Source organism: Schistocerca cancellata, chromosome 9 (genome assembly GCF_023864275.1).
Source record: "Schistocerca cancellata isolate TAMUIC-IGC-003103 chromosome 9, iqSchCanc2.1, whole genome shotgun sequence".
NCBI lineage: Eukaryota > Metazoa > Arthropoda > Insecta > Orthoptera > Acrididae > Schistocerca > Schistocerca cancellata.
The window spans coordinates 12,541,758-12,557,625 of record NC_064634.1 but is presented as its reverse complement, the minus strand read 5'-3'; positions in this window follow the sequence as shown (position 1 = coordinate 12,557,625).

Below are 15,868 nucleotides of genomic sequence, written 5' to 3'. Positions count from 1 at the left end.
CCATTCGGATCTCCTGGCGGGGACTACTCAAGAGGACGTCGTTATCAGGAGAAAGAAACCTGGCGTTCTATAGATCGGAGCGTGGAGTGTCAGATCCCTTAATCGGGCAGGTAGGTTAGAAAATTTAAAAAGGGAAATGGATAGGTTAAAGTTAGATATAGTGGGAATTAGTGAAGTTCGGTGGCAGGAGGTACAAATGGTTCAAATGGCTCTGAGCACTATAGGACTTAACATCTGAGGTCATCAGTCCCATAGAACTTAGAACTACTTAAACTTAACTAACCTAAGGACATCACACACATCCATGCCCGAGGCAGGATTCGAACCTGCGACCGTAGCGGTCGCGCAGTTCCAGACTGTAGCGCCTAGAACCGCTCGGTGGCAGAAGGAACAGGACTTCTGGTCAGGTGAATATAGTTTATAAATACAAGTCAAATAGGGGTAATGAAGGAGTAGGTTTAATAATGAATAAAAAATAAGAGTGTGGGTGAGCTACTACAAACAGCACAGTGAACGCATTATTGTGGCCAAGTTAGAGGGGGGGTTGAGTTGGGTTGTTTGTGGGAAGAGACCAAAGTGCGAGGTCATCAGTCTCATCGGATTGGGGAAGGACGGGTAAGGAAGTCGGCCGTGCCCTTTCAAAGAAACCATCCCGGGATGTGCCTGGAGCTATTTAGGGAAATCAGGATGGCCGGACGTGGGATTGAACCGTCGTCATTCCGATTGCGCGTCCAGTGTGCTAACCACTGCGCTACCTCGCTCGGTATGCCAAGGTAGACACGAAGCCCATGCCTACCACAGAAGTACACTTTTATAAACCAACTATCTCCGCAGATGACGAAGAGATTGATGAAATACATGATGAGATAAAAGAAATTATTCAGATAGTGGAGGGAGACGAAAATTTAATAGTCATGTGTGACTGGAATTCGATAGTAGAAAAAGGAAGAGAAGGAAACGTAGTACGTGAATATGGATTGGGGGGAAGAAATGAAAGAGGAAGCCGCCTGGTAGAATTTTGCACAGAGCATAATTTAATCATAGCTAACACTTGGTTCAAGAATCATGAAAGAAGGTTGTATACATGGAAAAGGACTGGAGATACTCGAAGGTTTCAGATACATTATATAATGGTAAGGTAGAGATTTAAGAACCAGGTTTTAAATTGTAAGACGTTACCAGGGGCAGATGTGGACTCTGACCACAATCTATTGGTTATGGACTGCAGATTAAAACTGGAGAAACTGCAAAAAGGTGGAAATTTAAGGAGATGGGATCTGGATAAACTGACTAAACCAGAGGTTGAGGGAGAACATTAAGGAACGATCGACAGGAATGCGGGAAGGAAATACAGTAGAAGAAGAATGGGTAGCTTTGAGGGATGAAATAGTGAAGGCAGTAGGTAAAAGACGAGGGCTAGTAGAAATCCTTGTGTAACAGAACATATATTGAATTTAATTGATGAAAGGAGAAAATATAAAAATGCAGTTAATGAAGCAGGCAAAAAGGAATAAAAACGTCTCAAAAATGAGACCGACAGGAAGTGCAAAATGGCCAAGCAGGGATGGTTAGAGGACAAATGTAAGGATGCAGAGGCATATCTGACTAGGGGTAAGATAGATACTGCCTACAGGAAAATTAAAGAGGCTTTTGGAGAAAAGAGAACCACTTGTATGAATATCAAGAGCTCAGATGGAAACATAGTTCTAAGCAAAGAAGAGGAAGCAGATCGGTGGAAGGTAGAGGGAGTATATAGAGGGTCTGTCCAAGGGTGATGTACTTGAGGACAATATTATGAAAATGGAAGTGGATGTAGATGAAGATGAAATGAGAGATATGATACTGCGTGAAGAAATTGACAGAGCACTGAAAGACCCAAGTCGAAACAAGGCCCTGGGAGCAGACAACATTCCATTAGAACTACTGATAGCATAGGGAGAGCCATCCCTGACAAAACTCTACCATCTGGTGAGCAAGATGTATGAGACAGGCGAAATACCCTCAGACTTCAAGAAGAATATAATAATTGCAAACCCAAAGAGAGCAAGTGTTGACAAATGTGAAAATTACCGAACTATCAGTTTAATAAGTCACAGCCTCAAAATACTAACACGAATTCTTTACAGACGAACGGAGAAACTGGTAGAAGCCGACCTAGGTTAAGATAGTTTCGATTCCGTAGAAATATTTGAACACGTGAGGCAGTACTGACCCTACGACTTATCTTAGAAAATAGATTAAGGAAAGGCAAACCTACATTTGTAGCATTTGTAGACTTAAAGAAACCTTTTGACAATGTTGACTGGAATGCTCTCTTTCAAATTCTGAAGGTGGCAGGGGTCAAATACAGGGAGCGAAAGGCTATTTACAATTTGTACAGAAACCAGATTTTAGTTATAAGAGTCGAGTGGCATGAAAGGGAAGCAGTGGTTGGGAAGGGAGTGTGACAGCGTTGTAGCCTATCCCCGGTGCTATTGAACCTGTATATTGAGCAAGCAGTAACGGAAAGAAAAGAAAAATTCGGAGAGGGAATTAAATCCATGGAGAAGAAATAAAAACATTGCGGCGCGCACATGACATTGTAATTCTGTCTGGGACAATAAAGGACCTGGAAGAGCAGCTGAACGGAATCGACAGTGTCTTGAAAGGAGGGTATAAGATGAACATCAACAAAAGCAAAACGAGGATAATAGAATGTAGTCGAAGTAATTCGGGTGATGCTGAGAGTATTACATTAGGAAATGAGACGCTTAAAGTAGTAAATGAGTTTTGCTGTTTGGGCAGAAAAATAACTGATGATTGTCGAAGTAGAGAGGATATGAAATGTAGACTGGCAATGGCAAGGAAAGCGTTTCTGAAGAAGAGAAATTTGTTAACATCGAGTATTGAATTAAGTGTCAGGAAGTCGTTTCTGAAAGTATTTGTATGGAATGTCGCAACGTATGGAAGTAAACTATGGACGCTAAATAGTTTGGACAAGTAGAGAATAGAAACTTTCGAAATGTGGTGCTACAGAAGAATGCTGAAGATTAGATGGATCACATAACTAATGAGGAGGTACTGAATAGAATTAGGGAGAAAAGAAATTTGTGGGACAAGTTGATTAGAAGAAGGGATCGGTTGGTAGGACATGTTGTGAGGCATCGAAGGATCACCAATTTAGTATGGAGGGCAGCGTGGAGGGTAAAAGTCGTAGAGGGAGACCAAGGGATGAATACACTAAGCAGATTCAGAAGCATGTGGGTTGCATTAGGTACTGGGATATGAAGAAGGTTGCACAGGATAGAGTAGCATGGAGAGCTGCATCAAACCAGTCTCTGGGCTGAAGACCACAACAACAACCTCTCTGTCATCCTCGACCACTGCGCTGCCCAGTTACTCGCACGTCTTACTGCTCAGCCGTCAGCCGCCAAGCGTATTACTCACACTGCTCTTTCCACGGCTATCAGAAGACTATACCCTGTCACGCCTTTTACCTCCTCCCCAATTATTGGTTGCGCTGGCTCTAGCGCTCTTTCATGTTTCCCGCATTCTCTCGCTCACTGCAAGAGCATTGCTGGAACATTTCTCAACACCTGCTGAGTGGTGCGGCTTCTTCACAGTCTTGTGTGTAACTTCATATATAACAGCAGGGAGAGGTGGGCTACAGAATCTTCGGAAACCGAAGTCGTAGGAAAGCTGGATAGGAAACAGAAATGACTAGCGAACTAGTTAACACAGTAAACAGAAGATTTACTTGCATTTCTCAAAGTGTACGAAGACTCATTACAAACAATGCAGCAAGAAACAGAGTCCGGCTCGTACAGCAGCAACAAGAATGAAGGTCTCTGTACCAAAGCACAAACGACGGAGTCAGAGCCACATACAGGCAGCGTCATATAGGCAGCGTCTGCTCGGCGTCATGTAATGAACTGGCCCTGAGTGCGATTGGCTCGTATTGCTTCCTCCGGCAGTTTATCTCTTGTCGGCTGAAGGCGCCTGTAGCCCAGAGCCGAGGCTCAGCGGCCCTGCACCATTGGGCCACCAAATCACGCAAGACCGCTATCACTATTCGACAGAAACTTGCGGTTCCGTTGCCAGCTGTGATACTCTAGTAGTACGGTATCCATATGTGATGCCACACACTATCCTGTGGTTATTACAGAAAACTGCAAACCATTACATTCTGTTGCTTGTAAAACATCCACATACACTCCTGGAAATTGAAATAAGAACACCGTGAATTCATTGTCCCAGGAAGGGGAAACTTTATTGACACATTCCTGGGGTCAGATACATCACATGATCACACTGACAGAACCACAGGCACATAGACACAGGCAACAGAGCATGCACAATGTCGGCACTAGTACAGTGTATATCCACCTTTCGCAGCAATGCAGGCTGCTATTCTCCCATGGAGACGATCGTAGAGATGGTGGATGGAGTCCTGTGGAACGGCTTGCCATGCCATTTCCACCTGGCGCCTCAGTTGGACCAGCGTTCGTGCTGGACGTGCAGACCGCGTGAGACGACGCTTCATCCAGTCCCAAACATGCTCAATGGGGGACAGGTCCGGAGATCTTGCTGGCCAGGGTAGTTGACTTACACCTTCTAGAGCACGTTGGGTGGCACGGGATACATGCGGACGTGCATTGTCCTGTTGGAACAGCAAGGTCCCTTGCCGGTCTAGGAATGGTAGAACGATGGGTTCGATGACGGTTTGGATGTACCGTGCACTATTCAGTGTCCCCTCGACGATCACCAGTGGTGTACGGCCAGTGTAGGAGATCGCTCCCCACACCATGATGCCGGGTGTTGGCCCTGTGTGCCTCGGTCGTATGCAGTCCTGATTGTGGCACTCACCTGCACGGCGCCAAACACGCATGCGACCATCATTGGCACCGAGGCAGAAGCGACTCTCATCGCTGAAGACGACACGTCTCCATTCGTCCCTCCATTCACGCCTGTCGCGACACCACTGGAGGCGGGCTGCACGATGTTGGGGCGTGAGCGGAAGACGGCCTAACGGTGTGCTAGACCGTAGCCCAGCTTCATGGAGACGGTTGCGAATGGTCCTCGCCGATACCCCAGGAGCAACAGTGTCCCTAATTTGCTGGGAAGTGGCGGTGCGGTCCCCTACGGCACTGCGTAGGATCCTACGGTCTTGGCGTGCATCCGTGCGTCGCTGCGGTCCGGTCACAGGTCGACGGGCACGTGCACCTTCCGCCGACCACTGGCGACAACATCGATGTACTGTGGAGACCTCACGCCCCACGTGTTGAGCAATTCGGCGGTACGTCCACCCGGCCTCCCGCATGCCCACTATACGCCCTCGCTCAAAGTCCGTCAACTGCACATACGGTTCACGTCCACGCTGTCGCGGCATGCTACCAGTGTTAAAGACTGCGATGGAGCTCCGTATGCCACGGCAAACTGGCTGACACTGACGGCGGCGGTGCACAAATGCTGCGCAGCTAGCGCCATTCGACGGCCAACACCGCGGTTCCTGGTGTGTCCGCTGTGCCGTGCGTGTGATCATTGCTTGTACAGCCCTCTCGCAGTGTCCGGAGCAAGTATGGTGGGTCTGACACACCGGTGTCAATGTGTTTCTTTTTCCATTTCCAGGAGTGTAGTCTGAATGTCGGAAATGCATACATTTTCAGGAGTAGAGTGCTTACTGGTGAGAAACTGGTGGATTATTTCTTAACTTACAGCAGAATATATGCAGGCTGGTTCCAAGGTAGACTCTGTGCAACTCAAACCACCTCTCACTTTCGTTAACAGCATCAAATTATGTCATGAGACTGTGCATATTACTCAAGAAAACGCACACGAACGAGGACTGCTACCAATCAAGCTCAAGAAATAGTGGTTCCTGCAACTGTTATAATAAATCGCATCCCATTTCTAGTCAAATACAAACACTGGCCTGTGTTAGACAAAAAGCGTTCTGTGTATTCCTCATAGACGTAAATGTCACCTGTTCCCTATTGCCTGTTCTCTAAATTTTCTCAGTAACGTTTCGCGTAAAGATCGTCACCTTTCCTACAGGGAGTTTGATTGGATTACACGAATCTGGACTCGCTTTCGGGTGGACGACGGTTCAAGACCGCATCTGGCCATCCTGATTTAGGTTTTCCGTAATTTCCCCAAATTGCTTCAGCCAAATGCCGGAATGGTAATTGTTTAAGGGAAATAAATCAACAATAAATATCTGCATAAAAAAGAGTGCAGAAGTCTACACACTAGCATATTGCCATCTGGCACACACACACACACACACACACACACACACACACACACACACACACACACACACGGCATTTAAAAGGTATATTTTGCTTGCTATTACACTGTTCCGCATTGATGGACTATGAAGTTGGTAATTTATGTTTGCAGATTACGGTGTTATATACGTGATATCAGAACCAAGTTAGATTTCTTATTTGTTTCGGTAGTTATTCCATGGCATACGGAGGTACACTCAGCATTCACAGGGGCCGCGCTTCCGTGCCACCAAAGGTGTGGAAGTTGTGAGGTAGCTGTTAGGGTTTAAAGTTCACAAACTGATATTTTAGCTTCAGTCGAGCTCAGCTGATGCCACAGTTTCATTATCATGTTAGAGGTTGTTGTCTTACCAAAGACGATGCTTTAGTTATCTGTAGCATCTAGTTTGATGGTACATTCATAGACTATGGTATTCGAATGCTGATTGTTCCACATTAACATCTGTATGAGTATGTGGAGCGTTGTCGTACTTTCAGTAAATATCTAACTTGTTGTGGACCATGTCCCTACAGGTGGTGTATAGATCCTTTTCTCGGAAGGAAGTATAACACTCTCGTCCTTCATTTCAGGTTAGGAAGGGATTGGTGAGTTCTCCTCACGGTTCCTGCCCTCTCCCAGATTTCTTGTCATTCTCTATCAATGCATGCCTTTACTTCCTTACTCGGTGTTGCTCTTATGCCCAGCATCTTCTTTAACTTACCACGTTCGCCCTTCTTGGGCCAATATTGTAGACATTTCTTTCTTACGGTAGGTCTAGAAGTAGCATCACTAGCAGCGCCTCTGACGGTGTTTACCTACATGCTCGAGTCAGGTGCAGTAGTACACATACCTGTGCTCGACGTAGAGTCTGTCTTGTCCTAAACGGTCTGGCTCCATGAGCCCAAACGCTTGACTTGTAATACACATACAGTCTGTAACCACGTGACCGCTACGGTCGCAGGTTCGAATCCTGCCTCGGGCATGGATGTGTGTGATGCCCTTAGGTTAGTTAGGTTTAAGTAGTTCAAAGTTGTAGGGGACTGATGACCTCAGAAGTTAAGTCCCATAGTGCTCAGAGCCATTTGAACCATTTTTTTGTAATCCACAATACGGATTAAAATTACATTTCGGTATGTTCTTAGCGGTCTTGGTGAAAGCTGGAAACTTGTTGGGCCAACTGTTGCTATTTCGTTCAGGATTTTACGGCCTCTCTGACACACGATTACTGTATGGGCACGAAAGATGTGCTTATCGTCGATGTTAGTATCAAAGTATAGGGCCGCTCGTGATCAGGGTCTGACAGGGGAAAGCATTATTCTCTGTGGCTGTACACCTTTGTAGGTTAGCCACGAGAGATTGGTTAGCCACAGGAGAGAAGCTGATGTCTACAGGTGCCTACGGATTTTAGATTTCGTACCCATAAGCACCATTTTTCCTTTGTACAGTCGACCATATTTGCTGTACGACTGTCTATTGTTACTTCTCATTGGTGGAAATATCTGTTCACATCGAAATGCGATAGGAGACAAAATTTACGTGAGGGAAAATATTGACAACCTGAAATGAGAACTATGACTCTGAATCTTGAAAAGTATTGGCCGAAAACGTGACACACCACTAGAAAGCTACGGGGGATAACCACATACCATATCAATTACTACGTTGCGTTCGAAGGCTCATTTGCGAATTATGAATGCCGATCATCACAGTTTTGGGGTAGAATTGTAAGATAAAAGTCATGTGATTCATTTCTGGCTATTACGCAGCTCTTCAAACAAAGATTAAAGGCGCTATATCACTTCTTTATTACTGATACAATTTTTGATATGAAACGTATTCTACACCTTTCGGCCAGGTACATTCCTTTTCCCTTATTATGAAATGACCTTATCCATTGAGTTACTCCGTTCTCACCCTTTACCTCAAGGACGTTAACCCCAGTCTTCTTTCTTCCTCACTTTTTCCGTTCCTTTCACACGCTGCACTCTTCTAGAAATGTATACATAGACAACCCATCTGCAGCATTTTTGTATTAGCATACGTTACATGTTTAAGGCCTTCAGTCATACGTGTATAATGAATTCTCTGAGAATGGTATTTCACACAGAGCTCTGCTATTTAGTACTTCACAAGTCTACCCCATGGCAGGCAGCACAGTCTATAAACGACTGTATGCAGTACTCCTTAGTTAAATCGTTCACTCTTCTTAACATGATATTTACGACTCAAAATCAGTCGTTCATGACGCTCCCCCAATTCAGTGTCGGTTGTTTTCTCCAAAACCTGAAATAAAATTCCACACATTGCAAAGCACTATAGAACGTCTTGTTCCTTTGGTGCACACTTTTACATTTTTCACGGTGAATGCCTCCAGTAATCATATTTTGGCTCATTGTTTTCACAATATCAAAATATGCATCTGATCACATTAAAAGAAACCGGGGAACGTTTCTAGTCAAACAAACTGCAAAACATATGGGAATTGCTAAATGTCTCTATTAAGCACGTAGTTTGTTCTTTTGACTGAATTTCAAATTACATTCAATATTTTCGGTGATGAAGATATAAATTGTTAACGTTTTTCCCCCCATGAACCATGGACCTTGCCGTTGGTGGGGAGGCTTGCGTGCCTCAGCGATACAGATGGCCGTACTGTAGGTGCAACCACATCGGAGGGGTATCTGTTGAGAGGCCAGACAAACGTGTGGTTCCTGAAGAGAGGCAGCAGTCTTTTCAGTAGTTGCAGGGGCAACAGTCTGGATGATTGACTGATCTGGCCTTGCAACACTAACCAAAACGGCCTTGCTGTGCTGGCACTGCGAACAGCTGAAAGCAAGGGAAAACTACAGCCGTAATTTTTGCCGAGGGCATGCAGCTTTACTGTATGGTTAAATGATGATGGCGTCCTCTTGGGTAAAATATTCCGTAGGTAAAATAGTCCCCCATTCGGATCTCCGGGCGGGGACTACTCAGGAGGACGTCGTTATCAGGAGAAAGAAAACTGGCGTTCTACGGATCGGAGGGTGGAATGTCAGATCCCTTAATCGGGCAGGTAGGTTAGAAAATTTAAAAAGGGAAATGGATAGGTTAAAGTTAGATATAGCGGGAATTAGTGAAGTTCGGTAGCAGGAGGAACAAGACTTTTGGTCAGGCGAATACAGGGTTATAAATACAAAACCAAATAGCGGTAATGCAGGAGTAGGTTTAATAATGAATAAAAACATAGGAGTGCGGGTAACCTACTACCAGCAGCATAGTGAACGCATTATTGTGGCCAAGATAGACACGAAGCCCATGCGTACTACAGTAGTACAAGTTTATATGCCAACTAGCTCTGCAGATGATGAAGAAGTTAATGAAATGTATGATGACATAAAAGAAATAATTCAGGTAGTGAAGGGAGACGAAAATTTAATAGTCATGGGTAACTGGAATTCGAGAGTAGGAAAAGGGAGAGAAGGATACATAGTGGGTGAATATGGATTGGGGGACAAAAATGAAAGAGGAAGCCGTCTGGTAGAATTTTGCACAGAGCATAACGTAATCATAGCTAACACTTGGTTCAAGAATCATAAAAGAAGGTTGTATACATGGAAGAATCCTGGAGATACTAGAAGGTATCAGATTATATAATGGTAAGACAGAGATTTAGGAACCAGATTTTAAATTGTAAGACATTTCCAGGGGCAGATGTGGACTCTGACCACAATCTATGGGTTATGAACTGTAGATTAAAACTGAAGAAACTGCAAAAAGGTGGGAATTTAAGGAAATGGGACCTGGATAAACTGAAAGAACCAGAGGTTGTACAGAGTTTCAGGGAGAGCATAAGGGAACAATTGACAGGAATGGGGGTAAGAAACACAGTAGAAGAAAAATGGGTAGCTCTGAGGGATGAAATAGAGAAGGCAGCTGAGGATCAAGTAGGTAAAAAGACGAGGGCTAGTAGAAATCCTTGGGTAACAGAAGAAATATTGAATTTAATTGATTAAAGGAGAAAATATAAAAATGCAGTAAATGAAGCAGGCAAAAAGGAATACAAACGTCTCAAAAATGAGATCGACAGGAGGTGCAAAATGGCTAAGCGGGGATGGCTGGAGGGCGAATGTAAGGATGTAGAGGCTTATCTCACTAGGGGTAAGATAGATACTGCCCACAGGAAAATTAAAGAGACTTTTGGAGAAAAGAGAATCACTTGTATGAATACCAAGAGCTCAGATGGAAATCCAGTTCTAAGCAATGAAGGGAAAGCAGAAAGGTGGAAGGAGTATATAGAGGGTCTATACAAGGGCGATGTACTTGAAGACAATATTATGGAAATGGAAGAGGATGTAGATGAAGATGAAATCGGAGATACGATACGGCGTGAAGAGTTTGACAGAGCACTGAAAGACCTGAGTCGAAACAAGGCCACAGGAGTAGACAACATTCCATTAGAACTACTGACAGCCTTGGGAGAGCCAGTCCTGACAAAACTCTACCATCTGGTGGGCAAGATGTATGAGACAGGCGAAATACCGTCAGACTTCAAGAAGAATATAATAATTGCAATCCCAAAGAGAGCAAGTGTTGACAGATGTGAAAATTACCGGACTATCAGTTTAATAAGTCACAGCCTCAAAATACTAACACGAATTCTTTACAGACAAATGGAAAAACTGGTAGAAGACGACCTAGGGGAAGATAAGTTTCGATTCTGTAGAAATATTGGAACATGTGAGGCAATACTGACCCTACGACTTACCTTAGAAAATAGATTAAGGAGGCAAACCTACATTTCTAGCATTTGTAGACTTAGAGAAAGCTTTTGACAATGTTGACTGCAATACTCTCTTTCAAATTCTAAAGGTGGCAGGGGTAAAATACAGTTAGAGAAAGGCTATTAACAATTTGTACAGAAACCAGATTTTAGTTATAAGAGACGAGTGGCATGAAAGGGAAGTAGCGGTTGGGAAAGGAGTGAGACACGGTTGTAGCCTGTACCCGATGTTATTCAATCTGTATATTGAGCAAGGAGTAAAGGAAACAAAAGAAAAATTCGGAGTAGGTATTAAAGTCCACGGAGAAGAAATAATAACGTTGTCGTTCGCCGATGACATTGTAATTCTGTCAGAGACAGCAAAGGACTTGGAAGAGCAGTTGAACGGAATGGGCAATGTCTTGAGAGGAGGATATAAGCTGAACATCACCAAAAGCAAAACGAGGATAACGGAATGTAGTCGGGTGATGCTGAGGGAATTAGATTGGGAAATGGGACACTGTAGTAAGGGAGTTTTGCTATTTGGGGAGGAAAATAACTGACGATGGTCGAAGTAGAGAGGATATAAAATGTAGACTGGCAATGGCAAGGAAAGCGTTTCTGAAGAAGAGAAATTTGTTAACAGCAAGTATAGATTTAAGTGTCAGGAACTCGTTTCTGAAAGTATTTGTATGGAGTGTAGCCATGTATGAAAGTGAAACATGGACGATAAATAGTTTGGACAAGAAGAGAATAGAAGCTTTCGAAATGTGGTGCTGCAGAAGAATGCTGAAGATTAGATAAGTAGATCACATAACAAATGAGGAGGTATTGAATAGAATTGGAGAGGCGAGGAGTTTGTGGCACAACTTGACAAGAAGAAGGGACCGGTTGGTAGGACATGTTCTGAGGCAACAAGGAATCACAAATTTAGCATTGGAGGACAGCGTGAAGGTTAAAATCGTAGAGGGAGACCAAGAGATGAATACACTAAGCAGATTCAGAAGGATGTAGGTTGCAGTAAGTACTGGGAGCTGAAACAGCCTGCACAGGATAGAGTAGCATGTAGAGCTGCATCAAACCAGTTCAGGACTGAAGACAACAACGATAATTGTTGTAATGTATAACCACGACTATTATAAAGAAAGTTGTAACGCCGGAAATGCATATCCTCCTATTTCCATCTATTGTACTATTATTTTTTTTCCTTGCTTTGTTACCTCAAGATATGACATTTCTGTCTCTTTGTATATTGTAATTGTTTTACTGTTTGTATATATAGATTTATACATTTATGTCGATGTATAATTGGTTTGTTTCGTAAATATTATTTGTATTTTTACGCTGGGTCTTGCCTAGGGAAAACTACGCTATCGAACGATTACATCGATAGGTCGTGTGAAGAATCAAAGTGTGTAGGATCTTTGGTAGTGAACTCTGTCGCCTGGAGCGCGGGCAGAGAGGAGTCTGGCTGTAGTAGCGAGTGGAGTAGGTGTTGTGTGACGCTCCCGCGAGTTGCCGCGCTTTCGGGGTTTGGCAGCATGTAATTGCGCTCGACTCGCGATGATAGTTTCTGACATGGTGTCGCGGACGGGAAGCATTAGCTGGCGCATATCAAGAGCCCGTTTCGCCTGGTGACCGTGTCGAGACGAAGGCGCGCCAACATCCAGCTTCTGCAACAGCGACGGCCGACAATGAGTGACTGTCGCCACCTCCTCGATCGACGGCCTCAAACCTTCAATCAACCAACAAGGAAGACTGGAAGCACGTAAAGTTTTAGAACTGTATGGCAGACCTCAGCTTTTCAAACTGTACCATTTTCGTAACTATAATTACAGCAACTTAGCGTGAACCTTTGATGCTCATTGTCCCAATTGCTTTGCCAAGCACGGTCCCTTCCTTTTCCGAAATGTCGTTGAAATTCAAACGCCAGCATCATTTTATTTAACTGCTTTAATTTCAAAATTCAGTTAAGGTATTTATAGCTGGCTACGATATTTAGATTGCACAAGCACAAATTAAGAGTGCGAGTTTTGTTACCGTATTTTAGTTACCTGTGACTGCAGCTCAGCTTGGTACGTACTAAATTTTACTATTGTTAATTGTTCAGAATCATTTAATTCAAGTTCAAAGTTAAATCTCTTATTTCTAAATTGCGTAGATTCAAGTAGCTTTTGAAATGATTGTTGAGGTAGTCCAAGACTAACCGTATTTTACTGAATTTCGATGTGCTTCAGAAAGAAAGCTCACTATTAACTTCAGTCACTAAATTAACTTTCGATTTTCCTGTTTTATTAATTCTTTTGCTAAATTAAGTCACAGTGTAGCGAAATTTATTACTTCTGACAAACTTTCAGTTTTCACACTACACGTGTCAACCTTCAGTTGCCACGCTTCTAGTGCTAATTATATGTGTAACAAGCTTTCTTTTTCAGTTACTATAGTAATTGTCCTTAGGACTGGCGACCGTAATTTCCCCAAATCTCAAATATCTAATTATCGCTAGTTGATTGTTAACGTAACGGCCGCACATTTACTTTCTTTATTAACTGTACCCTTTTCTCAAAATTAATTTCCACCAGTTTCATTTACATTTTTCCTTTCATTTAGATGTAACCCTTTCCTCCCTCTTTACCGACAGATTAACTTCGGTGACGATTGCTTTTCCCAAATTTCCATTAGGTACACGCGGTTTAATTTTTCACTGTCATTAAGGTCGATAAGTGAGGGGGAGGTTACAAAGTTCGCGAATGGTCAGAAAAACAGTATTTTTCTGTCACAAGCTATGGTAACTCTTTAGTATTGTTCCGAGCCGAGGCTCATAACAATGAAACATCGCTGGACGTGGTGCGTGCGTTGCCTAGCATTTGTCTGCCTGGTGAACTGACGTTGTTCTAGTGTGTATCGGAGTTTGTAGGAAGCTAATTTGGTGAAAACCGAAGTGTGCTGCATATCGTCTGTAGGAGGAGCTTAAGTCAACGCCGAAACAAGTTTAACTGTAGAAGACAGGCAGATATCAGAGTTAGAAAGCGATGAAGCCAGTGGAGGTAAGTGACTAATAATCATATTTACTCAGCCATCACCAACGTCCACGCAGGAACCCCATACTATCTAATTCAACTATGAAAACTGCTACTATTGGTTGCTGTGAACTAATACGTCATAATCGCAATAACACAGAGTTTGAATGCGAAGTCAATCAAAGAAATATCGGAGGTTGTTAATACAGTAGATATATCCTGAGTGACTACCATGTGAGATCGCAGTCTCCAGTGTGAATCGCGTATCGCTGTACATAGAAATCTTTGCTCCGCAAACCACCTTACGGCGTGTGGCGGAGAGTGCTTCTGCCTTCCCACCTTTAATGTTGTATTAGCGAGAGGTGCTTGAGAAGATCGCGTAATAAGACGCTACCGTAAGGGCTCTATTTAGTCTCAGTTTCACGCCACTGTCAGTTCGCGAGAGCTGTAGGGGAGGAAGTAGAATGCTGCCCGATCCTCTCCGGAACTTAGTCTCTCGGATTTTTGACGACAGCTTCTCCATCGTCCACAACAACGCCAGTAGGGGCTGCCAGTGAAGTTGAGAATTTCCATATCGCTTTCGCGCCCACTAAACAGTCCCGTGACACCTCTCGATCTCCTTTGGATCTCCTCCAACTCCTGTATTGTTCCAAGCTGGTAAAGGGCCCAGACTAATCTGTAACACTGAAGAATTCGTCGAATAAGACTTTTGAAAGCATCTTTTTCGTGGATGATACGCAGTTTCTCAGGGCCCTTCTAGTGAGTCTCACATTGGCACCTGCTTTTCCTACAATTAGTTTTAAGTCATCATTCGACTTCAGGTCGCTTCGGATTGTTAATCACAGGTATTTTATCGTTGTTTCAATTTCCGTTGATTTATCGCCAGTGTCGTAATTGAACAATTCCTGTGGTACTAATCGCTTCGCCGCAGAAATTTCTCTATTCCGCTTAGTCTTTTGTCACTGCAATCTCCCTGTAGACAACAAAGTTGCCTTCGTGTATCTTCATGGAAAATACCCGGCGTTACCCACTAAGCTCAATAAGATCTGTGTTTTCAGAAGAATTTTTTTCAATTTTCTTTCTGCAAAAGCTTCGTTATGTGTGAACATAAAACATGTTTCCCTATTCTTCAACAGATCGTCGTGGTACTGCAGGCATATACTTAGGTGCATCTATCCAGCTACCATTCTCCTGCGCTTTTCCAATCCAATGGTACTCTCAATTGCTCCCGCGACCAACAATAAAGTTGTACTTGGAGGGTCATAAGTTCTTCGAATAATTTGTATAGAATGTCTCAGTATCTCATCTGGTCCCAATGTATTTCCCGCCGTGAGCGATTTTACTTGATTTTCTTTTTCGTTTTTACTTATCTTGAAACTACCACTTAGGGGTTTGTGCAGCAACCGAAAGGAGAAACCGTATTATGATCATTTTTGGTGAAAATTTTTCGAAAAATCGAATTCATTATTTTCGTTTTCTTTTTACAGTCTACCATTTCGATACCAGTATGGTCAACCGAACGACCGAATACAAGATTTCGATTATTTAAGAGGATTTGCGATGACCTCACAAGTCCCCAAAGGATTAACACTTAAGGCAGGCTCAGCATGGGCTTTTTGGTTTCCACCGAACTGCCGATGTGAGCAACGTATGCTACTTGCGTTAATTCACGTGAATCTAATTTCATCATTTGGTCTAAACGGCTCTGAGCACTATGGGACTTAATATCTGAGGTCATCAGTCCCCTAGAACGTAGAACTACTTAAACCTAACTAACCTAAGAACATTACACACATCCATGCCCGAGGAAGGATTAGAACCTGCGACCGTAGCAGTCGCGCGGTTCCGGACTGATGTGCCT